This window comes from Taudactylus pleione, unplaced genomic scaffold, assembly GCF_031769625.1.
Source record: "Taudactylus pleione unplaced genomic scaffold, aTauple2 ptg000201l, whole genome shotgun sequence".
NCBI lineage: Eukaryota > Metazoa > Chordata > Amphibia > Anura > Myobatrachidae > Taudactylus > Taudactylus pleione.
Window position 1 is genome coordinate 19,099,341 of NW_028284603.1, and position 12,063 is coordinate 19,111,403.

Consider the following 12,063-nt stretch of genomic DNA (forward strand, 5'->3'; position numbering starts at 1 on the left):
AAACAGCACTAGTAATAGTTAATTATGGATAATATATGTATTTGTGCACTCCAAATGTTAGAAAAATATCACAGTTTTAATAGCAAAGCAAATATATATACACACACACATTAAATATGTATTATGCATACAATTAGCAGCAATTGACATGTAAAGGCCCCCATACATCAGCAATTGATTGCAGCAATTCGCAATCGATTGTGTACAAAAATCTTTCCCTTTTTCAATCGACTGCAGAATTGCCACAATCGATTGAAAAAGGGAAAGATAAGTTGCCACAGGGGCAGAACTATGGGAGACAATGGATGCGCCTGCGCCAGCACTGAAGGAGCACTTCCTCCATTGCCCACAATATATTCACCCCACTCAAGGCTATTTTATATTAGTGTTTTTGTGCATATGTAATAGATAGATATGCAACATATTTATTTTCCATTTTTTTAGGGGGGGCACCAAATTATAACTTGCCTCCGGGCGTCTGGGATAAACTTACGCCACTGATAATATACAGTGATTCAGTGGTGCAGTAAATAGGGTACAGAGTATGGCAGCACAGATGGTGTAATGGTTAGCATTACTGCGTCACAGCACTGAGGTTGTGGGTTCAATACTCTCTGTGTGTAGTTTGTATATTCTACCTGTGCTTGCGTGGGTTTCCTCCGGGTACTCCCACACTCCAAAAATATACTGGTAGGTTAATTGGCTCCCAACAAAATTAACCCTCGTGAGCGTGTGATAGGGAATATAGAGTGCAAGGTCCACTGGGGCAGGGACTGATGTGAATGGCCAAATACTCTCTGTAAAGCACTGTGGAATATGTGTGCGCCATATAAATAACTGGTAATAAATAAAATAAATAAATAAATGACCTGCTCCTGGACCTTATACAGAGATTCAGTGCTGCAGGATACAGGAGTGCAGAGTTTGGCCTGCTCCTGGGCCGTATACAGTGTTGCAGCATATAGGAGTGTAAAGTATGACATATATAAACCACAATGTTGTGGAGAGTAGCCAGTGATCGCCTTGGTAATGAGACACCTTTTTATAGGCCATCAGTTGGGACTGAACCACCTTATATTAATCTGCACTGATAAGGGGCAGGATTGCTTTCTAATTACTGATAGATTTCAGCTGGTGTCTTGGCTTTCGATGCCTTTTTGCACCTCCCTTCTTCATGTGTTCAATACTTTTTCCCTGTGTCATTTCACATTATTACACATTACTTAATTTATGGACATCTATGGTTTGATGTCTTTGCATGTGTTGATTGTTGCTGACATTTGGTGAAAATTTCATTACAATAGCCCCATTACAAATATATTTACAGAGAAAATGTTGATGTGTTCAATACTTATTTTACCCGCTGTATATATTATACTGTATATGTCAGGTTGAAGTCTGGGGGTGAGGGGACCCTGTTTGTTTTATCTGTACTGGGCCCCACAATTTCAGAAGACAGCCCTGCCCAGCACACTGCTAGGAATGACAGCCAGCTCCTCATCAGATATTGTAGTTACAGCAGGATGCAATTGGGAAACCGGCTGACCTGATCCCGACAGCCGGCTACCCGACTGCTTTATCCCAGCGTGGGTTAAATGACAGGCGTCTATATCTAGACGCCTGTCATTTTCCCGACGCCAGGACACAGGCGCCGGGCATCCCGATCGAAGGGATGCCGGGCTCAGCAAGCGGACAGCCGCAGGGGGGGGGAGGGTTAGGTTTAGGGCACTCGAGGGGGACTTAGGGTTAGGCACCCCCCCGGGAGGGTTAGGGTTAGGCTTGGGGGAGGAAGGGTTAGGGTTAGGCACCCCCGGGGAACTTAGGTTTTAGCAGCGGGGAAGGGGGGGTTAGGGTTAGGCACTTACAGGGGGTTTAGGGTTAGGCACTTGGGGGAGAGGTTAGGGTTAGGCACCCCTAAGGAGGGTTAGGGGGGTTAGGTTAGTATATACCTACCTGAGGACTATCGGGATTACCAGCGCTGCCGGGCTGCCGCTGCCGGGATCTGTCCAACTGTCGGCAAACCGATCCCGTTACAGCAATCCTCTATGCTTGACATTACTGATTCCTAGCACACTGCTAGGAATGACAGCCAGCACCTCATCAGATACCTACCCTCCAACATGACCCGTTCCACCAGGTACAAATTGCTCTGCTCCTGGACTTCCCATCTAATTTATGACTGCAGCCACCTGTGTTGAAACACCGGTCTCATCAATTAACTAGTTCAACACATGTGTCTGCAATCATAAATTAAGTGGAAAGCCCAGAAGCAGAGCAATTTGTAGCTGGTGGAATGGGTCATGTTGGAGGGTAGGCAGATGGATGCAGCAAATGCCTGACATTACTGATATAAACACACTGCTAGGAATGACAGCCAGCTCATCAGATGGATGCAGCATTTTTCTATGCCTGACACTACTGATATATGCACTCTGCTAGGAGTGACAGCCAGCTCATCAGATGGATGCAGCATTCTTCTATGCCTGACATTACTGATATAAGCACACTGCTAGGAATGACAGCCAGCTCATCAGATGGACGCAGCAATCTTCTATGCCTGACATTACTGATATAAGCACTCTGCTAGGAATGACAGCCAGCTCATCAGATGGATGGAGCATTTTTCTATGCCTGACACTACTGACATATGCACTCTGCTAGGAATGACAGCCAGCTCATCAGATGGATGCAGCAATCTTCTATGCCTGACATTACTGATATAAGCACTCTGCTAGGAATGACAGCCAGCTCATCAGATGGATGGAGCATTTTTCTATGCCTGACACTACTGATATATGCACTCTGCTAGGAATGACAGCCAGCTCATCAGATGGATGCAGCATTCTTCTATGCCTGACATTACTGATATAAGCACACTGCTAGGAATGACAGCCAGCTCATCAGATGGATGCAGCATTCTTCTATGCCCAACATTGCTAATATACAGTTCGTTGCTAGGAATGACAGCCAGCTTCTCATTGGATTAATGCAGCAGTCTTTTATGTCTGACATTACTGATATCCACACACTCCTTGAAATATAACCAGCTCCTCATTGGATGGATGCAGCATTCTTGTATGCCTGACATTACTGATATTCAGAACACTTCTAGAAATGGTATACAGTATGTTCAGTTAGTCAACAAAAGAATGTCATCATGGTCCCATGCTAACATTCATTTCGACCTCCCATTTAGCTCGACAGAATGCAGAATTTCAAAATTTAGAACATGCTGACATTTTGGTGTCGACATTGTGAGTATCGAACTATCATACTAACACTTCTAGAAATGACACCCAGCATTTCATTGGAAGGATATAGCATTGATATCTATTACTGATATATATCTTCTATGGATATCAGTAAACTGCTAGGAAAGACAGCCAGCATCTCATTGGAAAGATATAACATTATTCTATGCCTGACATTATATGCCTGATATCAGTACACTGCTAGGAAAGACAGCCAGCTTCTCATTGGAAAGATATAACATTATTCTATGCCTGACATTACTGATATCAGTACACTGCTAGGAAAGACAGCCAGCTCCTCATTGGAAGGATACAGCCAGGGGCTGGCTGGCAACTTTTAGCCTGGGGGGCAAATGCATGCAGGCGGCCCTGGCAGAAGAGTAGTGTGTAGCCCGGGTGCCCGAAAGAACGTGCGTGCTACGGCACCCCCCCCCCCCCCCCTCAGGAGAGGAGACCCTTATGCAGGCCTCGAGTAGTGACCCCAGTAGTGATCCCCCCTATGCAGTGCCCCTTGTGCCCCCAGTAGTAAGCCCCTTATATAGTGCCCCCAGTAGTGGTAACCCTTATGCAGTGCCCCTTAAATAGTGGCCCCAGTTGTAGTCTTCCCCCTATGCAGTACCCCCACTATTGCCCTTTATATAGAGCCCCCAGCAGTGGTCCCTTGATGCAGTGCCCCCAGTGGTAGTCCCCTCCCCCCCTATGTAGTGCCCCTAGTAGTAGTCCCTTCCCCCTTATGCAATGCCCCTAGTAGTAGTCCCCTTGTAGTTCCCCTAGTAGTAGTCCCCCCCAGTAGTAGTACCCCCAGTAGTAGTCCCCCCCTTGTAGTGCCCCCAGTAGTAGTAGTCCCCCCCCTGTGTTGCCCCCAGTAGTAGTAGTCCCCCCGCTGTAGTGCCCCCAGTAGTAGTAGTCCCCCCCTTGTAGTGCCCCCAGTAGTAGTAGTCCCCCCCTCGTAGTGCCCCCAGTAGTAGTAGTCCCCCCTTGTAGAGCCCCCAGTAGTAGTAGTCCCCCCCTTGTAGTGCCCCCAGTAGTAGTAGTCCCCCCCTTGTAGTGCCCCCAGTAGTAGTCCCCCCCCTTGTAGCGCCCCCAGTAGTAGTTCCCCCCTTGTAGTGCCCCCAGTAGTAGTAGTCCCCCCCTTTTAGCGCCCCCAGTAGTAGTCCCCCCCTTGTAGTGCCCCCAGTAGTAGTAGTCCCCCCCCTTGTAGTGCCCCCAGTAGTAGTAGTCCCCCCCCCTTGTAGTGCCCCCAGTAGTAGTAGTCCCCCCCCCTTGTAGTGCCCCCAGTAGTAGTAGTCCCCCCCCTTGTAGTGCCCCCAGTAGTAGTAGTCCCCCCCTTGTAGCGCCCCCAGTAGTAGTAGTTCCCCCCTTTGTAGTGCCCCCAGTAGTGGTCTCCTCCTTATAGTGCCAGACCCCCCGCAGTAGCCACACATAATATATTTAAAAAAAAAATCACTTACCTGACAGCCGCTCCTGCTCCTGGTCCCGCCGCCGAGATCAGCTTCTCCGTCCACCGCTTTGCATTATGGGAGTGACACGTCACTCCCATTACCCACTGTGGGAGCCGGAAGATGTCCGGCTCTGGCAGTGGGAGCAGCAGCCGATGAGAGTCTGTCTGACTCTCATCAGCTGCTAAAGCAAACACACAGCTGCCGGCTCCGGCGGCTGTGTGTTTGTGCTGTGTAGCGCTGACCGAACTCCGTCACAGTGACACAGACTGCCCGCGGCCCGCATGACGCTGCGGCCCGGGGGGCACATGGCACCCTGCCCCCCGGCCCAGCCCGCCACTGGATACAGCATTCATTTATGCCTCACATTACTGATATCAGTATACTGCTAGCCTAGCAGTGTACTGATATATCAGCAATGTCAGGCATAGATGAATGTTGCATCCATCTGATGAGGAGCTGGCTGTCTTTCCTAGCAGTGTACTGATATCAGTAATGTCAGGTGCAGATGAATGCTGCATCCATCCGATGAGGAGCTGGCTGTCTTTCCTAGCAGTGTACTGATATCAGCAATGTCAGGTGCAGATGAATGCTGCATCCATCCGATGAGGAGCTGGCTGTCTGCAGAGGCTGATTTCAGCTGCAGTTTATGGAGGTGCGAGTAGAGATTAGCCTAACATAAATGCACATATAAAAACAGCACAACCCCCTAAGTGTTGGCGTACTATTATTTTGTGACCCAAAGTCAGGGGCGTATTTATAATGGTTCCCTGGGTCAAGGGGGCCCCACACCGCACACCCTGCACCCATATTTTCTAATACTTACCTCGATGTCTTGCGTTGGGTGTCTCAGCCCTGCACAAAATGCAGTAAAATAGCTGCCGCGGTTTTTGCGTTTTGAGCATGCGCAGTGAGGAAGTCCCCGGGCAAAATCGCCCAGAGTCTACTGCTGCTGCGTTCAGCAATCAGTCTGCTGCCGGCTGCCGGGGACAGATGGGGCCTCGGATGGGGAATGCACACGGTCCCCCTCCTCTCTTGATACACCCCTGCCCAAAGTTGCAGTTTACCATTGTTTTGGACAGCAAGTGTCAGTGTACTATTATTATTGGATACTAAGGGTCATATTCAATTAGGTGCAAAAAGCCAGTTTCTGCGGAAAAGTATCGCCGGTGACGTCATTTCGCCAGGCGAAAACTTATCCCTGTATTCAATTCCAAAGACTTTTCGCCAATGCAGAAAGTCAATGCATTGGAATAGGCGAAAAAGATTCGCCTATGAAAGCTGTCGAAACAAAGGGCCTGATTCAGAGCCGTTCGCTATTTGCGGTCGTTCGTTCAAAAACAAGGGGTGGCTATTCAAATGATCCGTTCGCAAATTGTAGTCTGTTCACGCCTCTAAGTCTGAACGAGCGAGCAAAACATACGCTCGTTTATTTGTTAAAAACGCCCCCTGGCCGCTCGCATCCTACGTCATGTCCGCTATTTATTAGATTAATCGAGTACATCGACCAGCGTATGAACTGCTCGCTATTCTTGTGGTTGGTGTTTGCTACCACAAATTTGCGAGCAGTTCTGGCTATAAAATAACCCAGTGACGTGGTCAATGACGCTGCTGAATTAATTATGCACACCCATAATACGCCCGTTTTGACCTTTAAGCACGCCTGCGTTCGGATCTCCACTCCCCATTTTCAAGCACCTTCCCCTGTTACCACCCACATACGCCTCATTCTGTCACTCAAAATAGCAGGCACTCGCTATATAGCGTACAAATGATTTTTGGCCGCACTGACTGGTTCGCGCATGCGTACTAAAAACCGTACGCATGCGCAGATGTGCAAACATCGCTCAGAACGAGCGTACTGCCGCTAACGAGCGGCTCTGAATGAGGGCCAAAGTGCAGAATTGGGGTTTTGGGGTGCAAACTTGCGGGAACCACCCTGCACCCTTGGGACAGCCCCCAAAGGTAAACTGTGTCAAAAAAAGTTTAAAAAATACTTAAGAACACACCAAAAAATTACTTTGAAAAGGGAGCGAAAAAGTACAAAGTTGGGGGACAAACAACAACTAGTGAAATAGACCCCAGGGGGCCCCCCAAGTATGCCCCAGGTGTTTTTAAGTTTGCAGGTGGTTGCGGCAGGTGGATTTTAATTTTTTTTTAAAACAGTCAGTACATATACTTACAGAGTCACTAAAAAAACAAACAAAAAAACCCTCAATTTTCAAATCAGTAAGCAAAAAATAAAAGGCGAGTAATGGTGCCTATCCACTACGGGATTAAACAGGCCAATTGAATGATAACGACATCGTTATTGTTCAATTGCTTGTTAATCGTCCGCAACTCGGGCAGTTTTAAGTCGAAAGCGATCAGCGATGCGCGTGCCCGCTGGTCGTTTTTGACATCTATCATCGCCCGAACATGCTGGTCAACCTGACGATAATGTCAGGTTCAGCATGTACACGGATGATTGACGTACCTAGACTGAACGTTCAGTGTAGGCACATCACAGACAGTGAAACGACTGCACGATTACAATGTCGTAATCGTGCACTCGTTTCTATGTCTTTTAGTGGATACACACCTTAAGAATGACCCCCTTTTTGTTACTACAGTACTAAGCACTGAAGTGTAAATTGTCCAGGATTCTGAACTATGGGCCTGATTCAGAGCCGGACGCTCTTTGAGAGTGCTCGCTCTGAATCAGGGCGTCCCTGGTTTTTTTAAAGATGGCCTCCTGGCCGCTCACTAAGCTACCACCCACAGCTTTAGCGAGCGGCCAGGTGATGGTCGCGATGGTCAGGACCATCGGGGCTTGCGACGAGACCCTTATGGTAGGGTCTCATTCACGCAAGCCCCAGTGAGCTTTTGGCTCTAATAGAGCCGGAAGCTCACCCACTGACATCACTCGTGATGTCAGTGGGGCAGCCCCCAAACGGCAGGCGTTCCTTCGGGAACGCCTCCGTTTAGCCACCCCCCCCCCCCCAGCCTCCAAAAAGGGGCAAGCTGTCAATCACAATCGACAGCTGCCCCGCTTTGGTGCGAGACCCGTAGCGATGGAGCGTCCGTCGCTGGCCGGGTCTCGCGGGTGACAACCCAACTGCCAGGGAAAATGGTGTTTTCACCAGCCATAGAGGTTTTTTTTTTTCATTTCGTCCAATACAATAAAGGATAACACTGCATTTGCTTACAATTACCCAGGCAGGCGTTTCTATTTTATTATTATAATTTTATTATTATTCAGTTACTTCTAAAAGTGGACTGAAAACCTAAATATGCGCATTCAGTTCTGCAGCACATGTGAGAGCTCACATTTCTGTTCCATCCAGGTGGTGAGTTAACCATAACGACCTGTATTATAATTTATTTATAGGGCACCACCAATTACACAGCGCCGTACAGAGATTATTTATCATTCACATTAATCCCTCCCCATTGGATGTTTTGAAGTGTGGTAGGAAATCAGAATACTCAGCTGAACCCCACGCAAACACTGGGAGGACATACAAACTCCACACATATATGCCGCTTCTCGGCAATCAAACTTATGACCCCACTTATGTGAGACAGCAATGCTAGCCACTATGCCACTATGTAGCCCAGTAATGCTGAATATCCAAAATGGGTCCACTTTAACCAAATTTCAGCCTTTGGCTGTGACATTAATCATGAAGCGGACTCGGTAGTAACCGAGAGGAGCGGGGCATTTTCACCCAGTCATTTCTGGCTATGACCATGGAGGGATGTATTAAATTCAGCACAAAAGCTTAACAAGGTCCCACAGAACAAGTCATCACAGGGAATTAAAGGGCAGGTGGCCCACGGGCAGATCTAACAAAGGTACCATGTGAGCACTGGGCTGTCATCACGTTATATGGCTCTTTCACATTGCTCTATTTTACACTGCATCTGTCACTGACAAACAGCAATTTGGTTGGTTCAACCATGCGGTCGGAATTAGAGACAGGGAATTTAAACAATGATTAATGCGATTATTATTTACATAGCACCAACATATAGTATATGCAATATTATTTTATATTATATAAAACCAGCTTACACCATATTGCTTTAAAACCACGACATCATGTTTATTTAGATGTGTTAAGGCCGCATACACGGTGAGATATAGCAGCCGATCCGATGTATTGGTACGATATCGCTGCTATATTGTACCGTGTGTGTGCATGATATCGGCCAGTGCACGCTCCCATGGGACTGCACATCACTCCTCCAAATCTTTCTGGATGTTCAGTTGATCTGGGGATGCAATGTACGATCCTATGCAGCGCTATCTAGGGGGGGGAGGGGGGTACTGGCATATCGGACGGCCGGACAGCGGATCGCTCCGTGTGTGGGGACTGCCCGATATGTCAGCCGTCGGATTGCCCGTTGCAGCGCAAGGTGCCTATCGCACCGTGTATGGGCACCCTTACACCGTAACTTATCTTGGCGCCCAGAAAGCACCTTGTGCCTTGTTCCAGGTGGGGACTGATAAGGTGCCCGCCTTCCTGCAGGGGAATACACACCCCTTACTGATGGCATTATAATTACCAGGAATAAACCATATTTTAAGGTGCATAATATTTATATATACACAGCACAGACACAATCTGTGCACAAACATTAGATGTAAATGTTAAAAAAATCATATATTTTAACCATTTTATGAACACAGCCAGCTGAGAGAAAATGTTAATAGTTGCAATTGCTTGTAAATGTAATACTGTCTGTGCCAGTGAGGAAACCTGTAGACAATATGTATGAATAAGAGGTAACAGTACCTGGTATCGTGCTGCAGACAGAATAGATTTCAGCAGTTTATAGTTAATGTCCCACCAGGTCCAGCAATAAAGGAAGTGCCCAACGCAAGCACTGCAGCCTGCACAGCTAGCAAAGGAGTAGGCAGTGAGATAGGAGCCTAGTGATTCACATTTTAATGGAAAGCCCTGCCCCTGAGACACACACACTAACATGGGGGGAGCATCAGAACAGCTTGATGGGGGACGTCAGCACAAAGTCAGCTCAGAGGAAAAACTTTGTCAAAGTGGAATATTAACTAACAAATCCCTCCACGTTTTATTTTCAAAGCAACACAGACAGTCTTTCCATTAGGAAAATATTTCCCCTACTACAATCTTTCCTATTATTTTTTTATTATTAATGTTGGGGGTTTCTTTAGTTAGGGACAGGAAGAGATAGGCAGAAAAAAAAACCAACAATATAGATTTCAACTTTCACTAAGTAACAGGAGGAAAAAGTGGGTTTTTTTAAGTTTCCATGAATGGATCACTTTTGGCTGTCAATGGCGCCATCTGGTGTTGCCTTTTTGTATTTGTGTCTTACCTTGTGTTCCCATATATATTACACTTTGGGATTACAGGTGTCAGGAATCCTACCGCTAGATCCAGCGGCATAAATTAATCCCAGTCACCTGTAAAAAGCTGCATACACACACAATGATTTTGTTACCAACGATTTTCTGAACGATTTTATGAACGATTTTCTGTCAGATTATCTGTCAGAATTTTTAAAGTGTAAAGGTGCATACACACTAGACGATATGCTCCCTGAGCGATATCGTCTAGTGTGTCCCCGGCAGGCTGTGCTCAATGTCGTTTATGACATTAACGATATCGTTCAGCGCCGGGCTTTCTCCCCCATTCCCTGACATGCAGCAACCTGACGAGATCGTCAGGTTGGCCTGCATGTCAGCCCGATGAACGATGATGACGAACGACCCGCGGGAACACGCGTCGTCGTCATCGTTCATCTTTTTGGGCTTAAAAATGGACGATAAAGTGGACGACTGAACGATAACGATATCGTTATCGTTCAGTCGTCCACTTTATCGCCCAGTGTGTACGCACCATTATGAACGATTTTTTTGAACAAACGATTTTTGCATATTCCCTTAATGAAAATCGTTGAGTTGGTCAGTCTGACTGAACTATAAACGTGAACGCGCATGAACGATAGTTGTTCATCGTTTTAACTTAGACAGTGAACGATTTTTTCAACGATTGAACGATAAACGATATTGTTAACGATAATCGTTCAAAAAATCGTTGTGTTTGAGTGTTGTGCCCCCTTCGCCCCTTTTATCTATCTATCTATCTATCTATCTATCTATCTATCTATCTATCTATCTATCACATAAATCAATCTATTTATCTATCTATATCACACCTGTCTGTATCTATCTACCTCACATCTCTCTGTATCTATCTATCTATCTATCTATCTATCTATCTATCTATCTATCTATCTATCTACAGTCAGGTGCATAAATATTGGGACATTGACAATATTTTAATATTTTGGCCTCTATTCACCACCACAATGGCTTTGAAATGAAACAAACAAGATGTACTTTACTGCAGACTTTCAGATTTAATTTGAGGGTGAACGGTGTAGGAATTACAACAGTTTCTATATGTGTCTCCCACTTTTTAAGGGACCAAAAGTAATGGGACAAACTAAACAATCCTAAATCTAACTTTCACTTTTTAATACTTTGTTGCAAATCCTTTGCAGGCAATTACAGCCTGAAGTCTGGAATGCATAGACATCACCAGACGCTGGGTTTCATCCTGGTGATGCTCTGCCAGGCCTCTACTGCAAATGTCTTCAGTTCCTGCTTGTTCTTGGGGCATTTTCCCTTCAGTTTTGTCTTCATCAAGTGAAATGCATGCTCAATCGGATTCAGGTCAGGGGATTGACTTGGCCATTGCATAACATTCCACTTTTTAGCCTTAAAAAACTCTTTGGTTGCTTTTGCAGTATGCTTCTGTCATTGTCCATCTGCACTGTGAAGCGCCGTCCAATGAGTTCTGAAGCATTTGACTGAATATGAGCATATAATATTGCCCAAAACACTTCAGAATTCATTCTGCTGCTTTTGTCAGCAGTCACACCACCAATAAATACAAGGGAATCAGTTCCATTGGCAGCCATACATGCCCACGCCATGACACTACCACCACCATGCTTCACTGATGAGGTGGTATGTTTTGGATCATGGGCAGTTCCTTTCCTTCTCCATACTCTTCTCTTCCCATCACTCTGGTACAAGTTGATCTTTGTCTCATCTGTCCATAGGATGTTGTTCCAGAACTGTAATGGCTTTTTTAGATTTTGTTTGGCAAACTCTAATCTGGTCTTCCTGTTTTTGTGGCTCACCAATGGTTTACATCTTGTGGTGAACCCTCTATATTCACTCTTGTGAACTATTCTCTTGATTGTTGACTTTGACACATATACACCTACCTCCTGGAGAGTGTTCTTGATTTGGCCAACTGTTGTGAAGGGGTTTTTCTTCACCAGGGAAATAAATCTTCTGTCATCCACCACAGTTGTTTTCCGTGGTCTTCCGG

The 12,063-nt window shown here is 46.1% G+C and overlaps 1 protein-coding gene across 2 annotated transcripts in view; it reads right to left on the reverse strand.

The window, feature by feature from the left end:
* The window catches only part of PLEKHH2 (pleckstrin homology, MyTH4 and FERM domain containing H2), a 237,060-nt gene extending 227,510 nt beyond the window's left edge, over nucleotides 1-9,550 (reverse strand). For both annotated transcript variants that reach the window (XM_088477523.1, XM_088477522.1), the window contains exon 1: nucleotides 9,472-9,550. The gene's annotated coding sequence lies outside the window, so the exon portion shown is untranslated. The remainder of the gene's footprint in view (nucleotides 1-9,471) is intronic.
* Between the last annotated feature and the right edge of the window lie 2,513 nt (nucleotides 9,551-12,063).